Source organism: Peromyscus leucopus, chromosome 8b, assembly GCF_004664715.2.
Source record: "Peromyscus leucopus breed LL Stock chromosome 8b, UCI_PerLeu_2.1, whole genome shotgun sequence".
In the NCBI taxonomy this organism is placed as follows: domain Eukaryota; kingdom Metazoa; phylum Chordata; class Mammalia; order Rodentia; family Cricetidae; genus Peromyscus; species Peromyscus leucopus.
The window spans coordinates 11,720,723-11,733,864 of record NC_051086.1 but is presented as its reverse complement, the minus strand read 5'-3'; the positions used below and the strand labels follow the sequence as shown (position 1 = coordinate 11,733,864).

Sequence of the window (13,142 nt, the reverse complement as noted above, 5' to 3'; positions counted from 1 at the left end):
TCTGCTTGTGTACAGTGTGGGGAAAGACTCACAGTATTCAGCCAAGCCATAAGAAGCGTTCATGTCATTGCTATGAAAACATTAGCAAAAATCAGCCATGAAGTTTTTTTCAAGGTCTGCAGGTTGTTGGAGGCCAGCCAGGTTCAGCTAGGGGCCAGGGGATGGTATCCCCAGCCTTCCACTAGGCCTTCCCCTTGGTGGAAATGCCCAGGGCTTGTAAACGCGCTGCATTCTGTCTCCAGGGGCTGAGTCGGACCCTGAGTTTAAATTTAGGAAGCATCCGTTGTAATTGACTGGCATTTGGTATGGTATACCGGGGCCCCATTTCCATTTGAGTTAACCATACAATGTCTGGATAGAATAAAATCAAATAATTCACGGGCAGCACACAGCATGAACCTGCACATGGCAACCAGGCAATATACATTTAGCTGTTGTTATTACAACAACTGCCAGGCCCTGCTGGGTTGTTGCTGTTGTTGTTTGTTTGTTTGTTTTTTCCTCCCAATTGTTCCAAAACTGAACCAGTCGTTTCTTTTGGAATTCTCTTTCTGAAAGACAGAAAAGAAACTGTTTTCTGAGGCTTGGAAGCCTCACTTCCCTATTTCCGCGCGCTTGGGGGCAGGTTTAGGGCCACCACCTGGCAATCCAGGGAAGGTAGGTCTGCAGCTGGGAAGGCTCGGGAAACCCTGCCTTCCCTAGGCTCTGCCCTCTCTGCTGCGCTCTGCATTCCTAACCCTGGAAGGAACCGTCTGGGTCCAGCCGAGCACTGGGCATGCTCGCGAGCCGGGGCAGGCTCCGGTCGCCAGCAGGATGCGTAGGCTGGCGATGCTCCCTAGTTCGCAGAGCCCCGGGTGCAGCCGTGGTGCATCGGGTTTAGCAAAGCAGAGTTCTCGGTGCGTGCAGCTAGGGAACCGGGCCTGCCCGGGACAAGCCCTGAGCCGAACTGAACTCTACGCGGCCCGAGCTTGGCGCGCTCAGTTTCTGCTCTTGGAAACGCCCGGCTGGAAGGAGGAGGGGGGTGTCTCTGCAGACAAAGGGGTACACGTGCCCCTGGCGCCCCTTTTTCCCAGCCGAGAGCCCCTCCTGGAGCTCGCTACCCCGTAGACCCAGAGGCACCAACGCAGCTGGGGCTACCGGGGCCTGTGCGCGCGCTCGGGGCCGGGGATTGGCTCTCACTTCCCACAGAGGGACAGCGCGGGAGGGCGGGCGGGCGGCGGGCGGTGAGCGGAGCTCCGCGCCTCTGTGTGCGCGTGTGTGCGCGTGTTTGCATGTGTGTATGTGCGCGCTCGCGCGTGTGCATATGTGTGTGCGCGCGTGTGTGTCTGTGCGGCGCGCGGGCGGGCGCGTGTGTGCGCGTGCAGGAGCCACTGGGTGTGCGTTGCGTGTGTTATGGGTTTGATTCCAGAGCAGGTTGCACATTGGTCCTGGGTGGCTCGCAGGCTCAGGTCGTGCTTGGGCGTCCTCCTCCTAATCGTTTCTGAAGTAGCAGTTCCAGCAGCAGCAGCAGCGGCAGCCGCGGCAGCAGCGGCAGCGGCGCCTCCGCAGCAAAGCCTGAACTGTGCAGAAGCAGCGAGCACCGTTTGGGGAGTCTGGGGGGCGGGTAAGAGGGAGGAGGGAGAAAGCCTGGCTAGGTCTTTGGGATTATTTTTTTCCCCTTCTTTCCCTCTCTCTCTTTCTGGAGGGTGTGTGTTGCCCCCTCGAAGTGAAGGAATTTTGCTCCAAAGCGAGCTGGGACCGAAGACTCTAGGCTAAGTTCTCTCTCTATGTAGATGGTGTCAGGGAGCGAAGCTACTGACCGAGCTGCTGGTAAATGTTTTTCACTTCTTACTCTTTAATGCTTAAGGCTTTTTTCCCCTCTTTTTTCTTTCTTCCTCGTTTCCGTTCTGTTGCTCTTCATTCTGCAATCGCTCCTGAATCGCTGCAGTTTTCTCTCCCTCGCCTTGCGTTTGTGCAGTTTGCAACTTGTTTCATGGTTTTCTGTGTATTTTTTTTTTCTTATTTTTTTTTTCTTTCTCCCTTCATCCTCAGATGAATGCTGGAACATTTAAATTCGGCACTTCGGGAGGTCATCATTAGTTGCATGAGTTTGGGGGCGGGGAGGGGAAAGATTGGTAGAACCGGCTGTTATTTCCCTGCAGAAGGACTTGCCGCTTTCTCTCTAATGTTCATCGCAATTATAGGGATTCTTTTAGGATTCATTTTAACATTGCATTCATGTTTAAGGTTATCGCTCTCCGGGATTACAATGCGTTTTGACTCAGTTTTAACAGCATGACCGATGCCAGTGATTCCAGACCTACTGTATGGTACACGCTGGCTAAAATATTCAAAATTGCAGGAAGAATCCTTTGCATTCCGAAAGAGAATTTCTTTAAAAATGCTGTTTTGCATTACACTGCTGCAGATTTGCAGGAAGCAATAATAGACACGGCTTTTCATGTGGCTTGAAAAGATAATAAACAGATAAGTGGCTCAGTGCATCACTCCACTGACTGAGCTATGGTTAAATTTACTTAATAAATTTGGGGTTTTGAAGAAGCAGGAGGATGCTGGTATTGTTTTATTCACAATTGTGAGACATACAGAGCTTGCTAACCTCAGACCAGCCCTCTCTCAGCTCTTACTTGAAGTGGTGTCTTGTCAATTGGGGAGAAGGAGAGTAGTTTCTGCTATACACATGGAATGAAATTATTTAAAATAGCCAGTGTAATGCATGCAAATTGGACCCTTACTCTTCCTTAAAAACGGAATTCACTCCATCACCCTTGCTGCCAGGGTCCATTTTAAACATTATTTTTAATATCACATATAATAGTTCTTTAATGCCATCAAATAATTTGAGTCCTTTAGAGGGTTCTGGGTAGTAACAATATTTCATTTGTCTTTTTTGTTCCTCCTTAAGTTTTCAGTTCCAGTTGAGTAGAAAAATTGAAGGGTCAATAAGTAAAGGCAAATCAGCGATTCAGAAGGAAATGGGTTTAGGGTTGGAAATTTTCTGCTAAGCCATGTAGAAATGCACTGGTGGTATGTAGGAGCTGTACAGTAGAGAGGAGGGCCGTGCTTGCACATTATCACCTCCAAATGCACGGGGCTCTAAACTCAGATGAGGAGACCCAGGTTAGGAATGCTCCGCCGAGGCACATGTGGTTTTGCACAGGGAGAATATTATTCTGTAAAGAAGACTGCCTCTACAGTGTAGTAGTCACCTCAAGAGCAGCAGGCTGCCTAGGTGTAGGGAGCATGGCTTGCCGTAATACTGTTAAACTTCGCTTTAATGTAAACTTAGCTGGTGTTGGGAGAACTGCAGAAGGTAGCATAGTATATTCAGGACTGAAGAATAAAACCAGCTGTAAATTAACTCAAGTAGTCAGGCTCTGTTGTATGTTAGAGCAAATCTCCCTTAAACCACCTTGCAGGTTCACCTGTTCTGTTTCCCTTAAGGTTGACAAAAGCCATTCTTAAAATTCCTGAGATCTAAACCTTATTTCTGCCTTTGTATCCTACTAATAAAAAATGAGGCATCTTATTTGGAAAGAGAGTGCTGTTTATTCAGGACTCTCTTGAGATGGCAATGTTGCCGTTTTAAAATATTTTCATGGACCCTTGAGCTTACCATTTTGATTAAATTGGAGGAGAAAAACACTCCGCTTCTATTCATTTAGAACAGTTTTTGACTGAAGGATTTGCTTGTATAAATCATAAAGAAACAAAAATGCATTCACATAGTAACCCCCAATCCTCTGAAACTAAGGCATCCAAAACATCTTAGTATTCTTCTTCTAAGACCAAACCCAGGGCAGTGCACCCCATGCTGAGCAGCTACAGTAGTAGTCCACAACACCCACAACCATGGGCACTAAGAGATAGCTGACCACCACGTTGAGGACTCTTTTGATGGGCCCATGGGGCAAACCATCTAATTGGAACATATTCAAAGCACACCTTTATATACAAACATCACTATTAGCTTCCTTCTCGGCATCTTCACTATAGAGGAAACCAGGACTGTTTATTTTTAAGAACACATTTCTTTCCTGCTGAGGTTGTTTTCTGTTTTGTTTTGTTTTTCTCTGCCCCACCCCTCTGTGGACTTCTAGTTTCCTGGCAACTTCTAAAACGCTCTGATATTTTGTGTTAAAATATTCAACACCTCCATGTTTTCAACTCAATGGCAAGCTGTACCACTATTCAATGAACTGGATTTTCAATTGCTCTAATGTGGTTCTCTGTCGTAGCATGTCTGTGGCTTGTTGGTGTGGTTGATGGGTTTATTATTATCATTAAGTTTATTATTAAATCTTCACTAAGAGCCTTTAATTCGTGTGCCTGATGTTGATTTCAAGTTAATGTATCAAAATAGTATCATCATCTTGACGGGCTTGTTGGTAAATTAGAGAGTTTACTTTCAGTTGGTATTCCTGTGGCATTTCAGTATGTGCAAAAGCCTTGCACTTCCTAGAGAAAGTAACTTCTTTTTTTGGCAAGGGGGCTGTGTAGAAGGACAGGTGTCTGAGACTGGATTCACAGACCTTGACAATTATGTTTGACTATTGTTAGAGTTCCTGCTTGCATCTTTATAGGAATGGAGGTTTCTCTGCATGTCCAACATGTTGATTATGCTAGACCTCCTGAATGTTTCTTAAAATTAATTGCAATTCCCTTTCCTTGTGTTAGTGAAAGAAACTTTGAACTAACTGTGTGCTTTTCAGGAGCACCTGGATCGTCTAGCCTAGCTCCTTCATAGGTTTCCCTTTTGCAGACTGATTTTGAGAAGTGATTTCTGGTGAAATATGATCAAGGTCATTTCCAAGGGCTTTTTTTTTTTTTTTAAATCCTTTCCCATCTGAGGGCTGCAAGTTAAACTGATAGTGAGATTTGGAGAGGGAAAACTTACTATCAAACTGCTTACCTCACACATGGCTGTGGACAAAGCATCTTTTCTTTTCCTCATTACTTTGCACGGAGCAACAGTTTTATTCTTCAATCTGCTGCTGACTCTTGGTAACCCTTATGTGTTCACACTCTCCATTCCACTCTCTGAAGAGGTGGAGCAGACTTTCAGCCAACAGATAGTGCCTAAATACTTGCAGTTTTAAAATACATTTTCAGTGAAAAGATGGGTATTGGTATTTGATTAAATGAGATAAATTTTGTAAGTAGGGAATAATGAATTTAATGTTTTTTAAATATATCAGTTATTTTATGGAATTTCTTCTGCTGAGAGCCAATAGCAGCTTTGCTAAAGTATCCTTTGTATTTCTTGGTTTTAGTTTGATTTATATAAGAAATAGTCACATTGTTTAGTAATATGTACAACTAGCAACATAGAGTTATTTCTACTATCTTGGTCTCTTTTCCCAAGTAAGAAAGACAAAACACTTCTTAATGTAATTATTTTAGATGAACTAATAGTTGTACTACTAATTTTTTCAAAAGGCTCTATAAGCTATAGAAGCATACATCTCTTTCTTTAAACCTATGTGTCCCTGAACAATCTAGTATATTGTATATACTACCTTGTGATTCTGAACTTGAAGTAGTGCAGCTCTCAAAAATCAGTTGCTGCATAGCAAAACGTGAAGAACTCTGAGAACTAGTCCACAGATGAAGTTCCTTTAGTTATTTTTTTTTCTGAAACTCTTTCATTGGTCCATCTGTCCTGGACATAAAATTGCAATCTTTATAGGCAAGAGGAATTCTCGGGATTGGGGGGGGGGCGTAGTTGGCTGTGCTGTGAGTGAAAAGAGAGCAGGTGTTTTAACTCAGTAAGCTTAATAAAGAGAAATCCAAACAAAACAATGCCAGTGGTATGTTAAAGTAAAATCTATTTCTCTCCGTAAGGAGTTCCACAGCCCCTCCCCTGAGACAATGTGACTTGAACGGACCAGTTGACAGCATCCCTCATATTACTAACAGTGTGAGCCCCTGCTAGAGTGTGCATGCATGAGAAGTGCTAAACAGTCAAGTCTGTCTTGAAGAAATACAGTGCTGGGTGTTTGGGAAGAGACTTGGTTCCTTTGAGGTGCCCAGTTCTGGACTGGCCTGCAGTTGGGAAGGGGATTGTGTCTGCCTGCAGATCTCCTGGTTTGGGGAACTGTCCCTCCTGATGCTCTGTCTTCACTGAGGTAGCTCTGTCACATATTTTGAGACACAAATATGAAGTTTTTCTGCTTGTTCGTTCTTTTCAATGCAGTAAAATGCAAGGTAGATTTACAAAAGTTTAAAACTTAGCTTCCAGAAAGTACATTTTATTGCTTTAATCAGTAAGCTACTTAGTGCTTTATAAGCTTTGGCTTGTTTTGTTTTGTTTTGTTTTTTATAAGTTTAGACATTTTGCATTATACATCGTCATTGGAAATGTCCTTTGTGCTTACTGTAAGTTTATAGAAAATGAGTTTTGCACCCTGTCAAATGATATAGTTGAGAATATGGTTCAAAAGAAAAAGTCATAAATTTATTAACTTATTTAGGTTCCTTAATGTTTACCTACTAGAAGGTAAAGCTAAAGTCGGAGAGTATTAGTCATATCAAAGCAATAAAGTTGATACTCAGGGTGATATCCCAATTCTAAATTTTACAGGGGACAGGGTTCTTTTGGTAGGAACTTATATTTACATGCTGTGGGTTTTTTTTAAATTATTGCTTAGGACTTAACTGATATCTAATGTTTTGATGTCTCTTCTGCTTTAAGGAGAGGAATAAGAGCATATGTAGGAAAGGTATACTGAAATAGACCTCATTTGGGCAGAGATTTAGAAAATCCAGTTGTGCAAAATAACCATTTAAAAAAAATGTAAGCACCTAGTATCATTTTTTAAAGCTACATCAAGATTCCATCCTAAATGCTGAAAAAAAAAATTAAGTTTTTAAATTATTTCTAATGATGAGACAGTATTATTGAAGCTATCTATATCTATGCCTATAGTTATCTGTATATTTGTACATCCAAAATCATACTTATTACTACAGACTCTTTGCAGCTCATTTTTAAATATTAACCATGCTCATTTTGAAGGCATCAGGGACATTAGGGCATTTGAATATATACTACATTTTTTCAGCAGAGATTACTTAGAAGACACACAGAAAAATGAAAACTGTACCACAGTACATTTTAGTCTTTACCCAAGTTTTTTCCTTCAGTATTCAATATTAAGATTCCAGAGACAAGTCAGGTACTGTGCCTCTGGTGGCAAGAGCAATCTGCTCTCAAAATGATATCCAAGAAATCAAATGGGAATGGAAGTGGGCGCTTTCTTTACAATGTAAGACAATGCCCTTTTCTTTGTGTGTGTAGGGTGTATGGGAAAAATGATTTTATTTCGTGTCCTGTAACATTTGCACAGGCAGTAATTGTGCACAAATATCTGGGCACCTTTTTGTCTCCTAGTCTATCCAAGTCCTTTCTATTCACGTAGCCCTGTCTGATGTGATAACTTTACTTGGAGACCTCAGTCAAGGTCTGGAACTACCAGCACTAGTTTAGTGATGGAACAAGAGAAGGGCAGTGGGTGTTTGGGGAAGAGGGCACTTAAGAAAGGAAAAGAAGCTCTGTAGTTGGTTAACCTTTTCTTACACTAATGCTCTTGCCTCCAGTTTTATTTTTAACTTCACTGAAATGTCTTGGGAAAAGATAACCTGCTTCTCTCTATTTTAACCCCAAGAATAACATAGATATTACAGAGACATTTCACAGTGGTTAGGGCTGTACAATTCATATGACCCAGCATCTAATTTTTCTCTTTCCTAATCCTGTTTATATATCCCTACATGCCATCAGACTCAGTCAGATGAAACCAATTACTAAGAAGGGGAAAAATCAAATTTATTTATTATATTTATTGGATGTGTCTGCTGCTTAATTACCCATTGGCAAATTTACATGTGGCTACACAAAAGGCTGTGGGTGAGTGTGGAAAAACGATCAATCATCAATCTCACAGCTACATGAGGCAGCCAAGAAAATAAACAGGAGGCAAAAGCAACGTGTCTTTTCCCCTTGCAGTACGGTGAGAATCCAAAATCTGAAAGATATCATTTGAAAATCAAGGTGTGTCTGTGTTGACATAGGAAAGGTCAGGAAATCTGGAAGCAGTAACTTTCCTACACAATCGATATCCTTAAGAAATCTAGCATGCTTTATACTCTTGGAAACATGTAGTGATTTAGATGTTGAAAGTGTAGATTGGAAAACAGACTCAATTTTCTAACCAAGCAGATGATCAAGTCCATCCTGGAGAGGGATTGTGAGTTGGGGGACCAAAAGGGAGGGCGTATTAGTAATATAAGGGGCTGAATGGGTACGACCAATAAGGTGAACTCAATGGCAGAGCACTTGTCCAGCAAGCACAAGACCCTGCATTTGCTTTTCAGTTCCAGGATGGGAGAAACAGAGAGAATAAGGTGGTACTAAAGACGGGAATAAGATGGTGTGTGCAAAGTTTTATTGTGGTTGTGAATAGCTCAAATAGGCCAATGCTAAGACAGCATTGCCACATTTAAAGGAGGTGCTTGTATTTGGCCTTTGATGGTACAGATACATGTAAGCAGGCTTTTATTATTTCTCTTGTGTATTTTCACTTAAGATTCCCTCTGCAACTAATCCTGGTTATTTCTCTTGTTTTACCCTGTCAATCTAACGGCATAAATCTTCAGTATAGTTTATTCTGCCGCCCCCACTTCTCATCATATTTTTGGAAATCTACTAAGGTGAAAGGAAATGGCTCTTCAAAGTAGGCAGTGGCTGAACTAGTCAGTGTTTCAGAGATTTGGCAAAACCAAATTGATAGGAGGAATGTTATTAATAATCACTCTTCACCCAAAAGGACTGGTAAATTGTTATGTCTGGCCCATTCTGATCACCCAAGGTAGGAAGTGAATATGAACTTCGGGGAAGAAAACAGCACTTTGGAACTTAAGACATTCCAAAGCTTTCTTCCAGGATGCAGGATGAGGTGTGTTTTCAGGAGTTCAGTGCACTATGAATGTGTCATTTTGTGAAAATGCTGGTTAGATTTGTGATGTATTACTAATTTCCATTTGTTTGGGAAAGCTTTTATTGAAGAGCTATTTCAACATTAGAGATTACAATTTTTTTCTTTACTTTTTTTTCTGCAAAGAAATTAAAATGACAACATGAATCTTGAGACTTGAAAGTAAGGGTAGGTGATCCTTGTAGACTCTGTGAGAAACGTGTTAAAGATTGAGCACAACTTTGTATTCCTTCTAATCTTAATGTTAAACATGATCTTATAATACCTTTTATTACAGAATAAATGTTGCTTGTAGCTGGATTCGCTGCAGAAGCCAAACAGTAAATAGATACAGAGGCTGAACTCTCTTTCCCACAGCAGCGATTTTTCACTAAGCTATTCCCTAAGGCCAGTCTAGGTATATGAGGGGCACCACTTCTTTTTTATATGATTTGTGTATGTTCCCATAGATTGTGAAGTCTATTTCTGGGCAATTTTCAAGTTAAAATTGTGTTACGGCTACCCTGAAGGTTGTCATTTCTTGGTTTTTCTCTTGTCAGTCAATTCATAAGTGTTTATTAAGCCCCCATGGGGTACACACAGAATCATACACAGTTTAGGGCATGTGTGTATGAGGATTACTGTTTTGTGTGCTAGAAGTTTATAGTTTATAGGTGAAAATACCTTATGTTGATGTGTGTGTATATGTTTAAAATATGATTTTAATTAGGGACATTCAGAAGTTTTTGTCACCATGCTCCTTTCCTTTTCCATTTTTCTTATTTATCGATTCGTTTTGGTGTATGTATACAGCACACATTGAAGCCCTTCCTTGCAACTTCAAATGTATTTATTCTACAAAAAGCATAGCTTTAGGTGAGGTCAGGAATCTTTTCCTTTCATTTCTTTGTTTTGAAACATTCAGCTATCCAGTAACGGGCATGCTCACCTATAGGGTGAGGCCAGGAGGTGAGTATTAAACTGTGTGTCTCTAGCTGCAGAACTCAGGTCCTTCTCAACTTCTGGGTTTCTGAATAAGAATAAAAAGAAATCCTAATACTGGAGCTTCGCAGAGTCTGTGCCTCTTACCTGTGTGACGTGAATCAGTGAGTGAGTGGCTAAGTCACTGCATACCCCAAGCTATCCATTTACATTGTTCATAAGTGATACTTATGATTTCCTCAAAAAAGAAAAAAAAAAGAGATCAAGAAGATAATTTTGACAATTCCAGAAACTGGAAAAAAGAAGAAAATGCTAATTCATTTCTCACATCCCAAGGGTGAAAACTCGTCTCTAAAGATCTCTTTCCTCAACATGAAATCACAGGGTTAATATGCAAGTTCTGGGGTTTACTTTTCACGTGATAATGCTCATAAATTTATCTCTTATCAGTCATTTGCAGGAAGGGTAATGTTCTTGAAAAGCATGAGGTGACTAGCTTGAAAGTAGATGGTAAAGGAAGAGTGCATGGAGGCACTGTGACCCTTTCTGAGGCCCCAGGTAATAGCTTCCTGGACCTTGGTCAGTCTGCTCTGACTTTTGAGATCCCCTGTCAGCTTCATGATTCATGCTCATTTTGACTGTGACTTTCAAGATGTTCATAACTCATTTCCAGCAAATAGTAGCCAAACCATCCAAATTTCTTTTCCATCATCTGTTCCTTGACTGTTTGAATTGGAGAAGCAATGGGTGAAAAAATATGTAGAGCCATCCGATGGTGTGTTCTTCTCTTAAACTTAGGCACTTGGCTCATTTCTTTTTGGTTGGTCGGTTATGAGAATGTCTAAACACTTATGAGATAGTTTATCAGCGACTGTTGGGGTCCTTCTGGATGCAAGTCTTTTTGATAAGCAATATTTTTTGTCAATTCACAATACTGAAACACATCTTTATTTCCTTACTTTGTTATATAAGTAACTGAAATGATTTGAAATGTTTTGTATTCGGGATCAGGTTGTGTTCTCATTGTGAGGGAGAGAGGATAATTTTGGGTAATGAGGCTGATCAGATTCCTAGGAACTCTGAGGAAGATGGGAACCCAAGCCCACTGCTGCTGTCCCTGGGTTCCGTTGCTCTGCAGGAGCCCAACATGTCTTTTGCACTAGCAATTGAGCTTACACTGTCATTGCTGTTACCCCTAGAAGTGTATGTCTTTGCACCAATCATGTGCAAGTGGACAATCACTCTGCCCTTGATTCTGAGGCTTCCTGGTTTCCTATTCAAAGTTCTAGGCTGATGTATCCCATCCAATTAATGTTGACTTGTCTTTCTGTGGTGGTCGTACCACTCTTACTAAAACTCTAAGCTGTTGAGGCTGACTCTTTTGTGTTCCATACTGTGAGACAACAGTGGACAGTCTATAGAAGATAAACAGAATTTCTTCAGACTGAAAGAAGGGAGTCAATAAAACATGTAAACAAAAATCCTTCAATATACTTTATTATTCTCTATATTGAGCTATAGGATCTTAGGTGATGTATAACAAGTACCTCAGAATATGCACTTGAAAAGTCAATAGTAACATGAAGATCTTTTGTTTCATAAGACAAATCAGAGGCTATTCCTGATTATAAAATTACTAAGCACAATGTTTTTGATTTTCATAAACATGCACCAATCTAAAATATGTAACTTATATAATTCATTTTCTCATTACCAGGAATCTTAGTAAAATGTTATCCACTGAAACTCTTCTTATGCCAAAGTTAAATATAAATTACCTGCAATGGACCAATCTTTGTCCAATTGTGAATATTCAAAGTTCACAAACAGCTAGGTAGAAGGTAGAAAGAATTTGTGCAGAGGATAGAGGGATCAGCTGGATGGCCTAACAATGGCCAGTAAACCAATCAGCCACATGATTTGTGCATGAAATATCATAAAAACTATGCCTCGATTTGTCAATTTGAAATAAGAATAATTGTGGCACTTGAAAGGGATACAACTGAATTTCCTTTTACTTGTGTGTTCAGATTCTCTGAGGTTTAAAGCATTCTGCCTCTTACTAAATTATTAGTAAACCCAGTGAGGTACGGGACCCACGCAAGTAATCCGTATCCCAGATACAACTTTTGCTTCTGAAGGCTCAGCCTTTAATTCTTCAATTCTGAATTAATATATTTATCCTTCCATCACTGTCTCCCAAGGATTTTGAGAATTAATTAGAAACAAAATCACTTTCAGTCCTTGGATGTTACACTCTGTGCTGAAAAAATATGAGACACTGAAGTGTTATTAATAACGACAAAGGTTCATCCAATAAAATAATCTGACTGGCTGAATTCTCACATGGTTGGTATTTTCTAATATAAATTACTGTAGGATTAGATAGTTAAATATTGAATATTGTCTCATTTAATGCAGTTCTATGAAATATTAATGATAATGATGATTTTCCAGTTTGGGGAATATGAAGATGGCTTTTTACTGACGAATAGCTTTGACCAGTAACATAATACATTTTACAGAATGATAATGAAGATATTTAAATGAAGGTGGAAAAGGAAATCAGTGACCACAAAACTGATGGATTCCATATAAGTCAAAGGTCACAAAAATTTGTCAGTGTTAAATAGCTCTCTCTCTCTGAAACTATTCCTACGCTACTATTGTGACCATTGTGGATAGCTTTGCAAGTTTCTTTTAAAAAAAGAAAGAAAGAAAGAAACAAACAAACAAACAAACAAAGAAAGAAAGAAACAAAGAAAGAAAGAAACAAAGAAATAAAGAAAGAAAGAAAAAAAGAGAACAGATCTACTCTATTAGGCCTTTTTTTACAGGAGGGCCGTTGATGTTGTTTAGCTGGCATGAGGTGTAAAAGTCTGAAAATTGGATTGGGCTTTGAAGGAAGGCTGGCTGTGTAGAGTGTGACAGTTGAAATGGGATTGTGCATGAAGTTAAAAGAAAGCAAAGGGGAAGAAAGGGTGGGGGAGGAAAGAGAGAAAGAGCTGTTGATCAAATGGCCCAATTGGCGTTCCATAGGCAGACCTTGAATTGAGTACTTAAATGTATAAAGCCAATACTTTCGAATTTTATTTTCAGATCTTCTCTGTTTTGATGTTCTTGATTCTGTGAACTTATATTTCAAATTAGAGAACTCAGAATTGATGAGAAATAGGGTAAGTGACTATTTTTGCAACATTTTGTCATGAACAGAGAATGAGACCA

At 40.3% G+C, this 13,142-nt stretch overlaps 1 protein-coding gene across 9 annotated transcripts in view; it reads left to right on the top strand.

Annotated features, from left to right (window-relative positions):
• Window positions 1–683: 683 nt before the first annotated feature.
• The window catches only part of Tenm2 (teneurin transmembrane protein 2), a 1,236,692-nt gene continuing 1,224,233 nt past the window's right edge, over window positions 684–13,142 (top strand). For 6 of the 9 annotated variants that reach the window (XM_028864310.2, XM_028864309.2, XM_028864311.2 and 3 more), the window contains exon 1: window positions 1,335–1,809. The gene's annotated coding sequence lies outside the window, so the exon portion shown is untranslated. Of the gene's footprint in view, window positions 897–1,334; window positions 6,129–11,175; window positions 13,094–13,142 lie in introns of those variants that run through there. The other 3 variants (XM_028864303.2, XM_028864302.2, XM_037201408.1) reach the window with 3 other exon arrangements.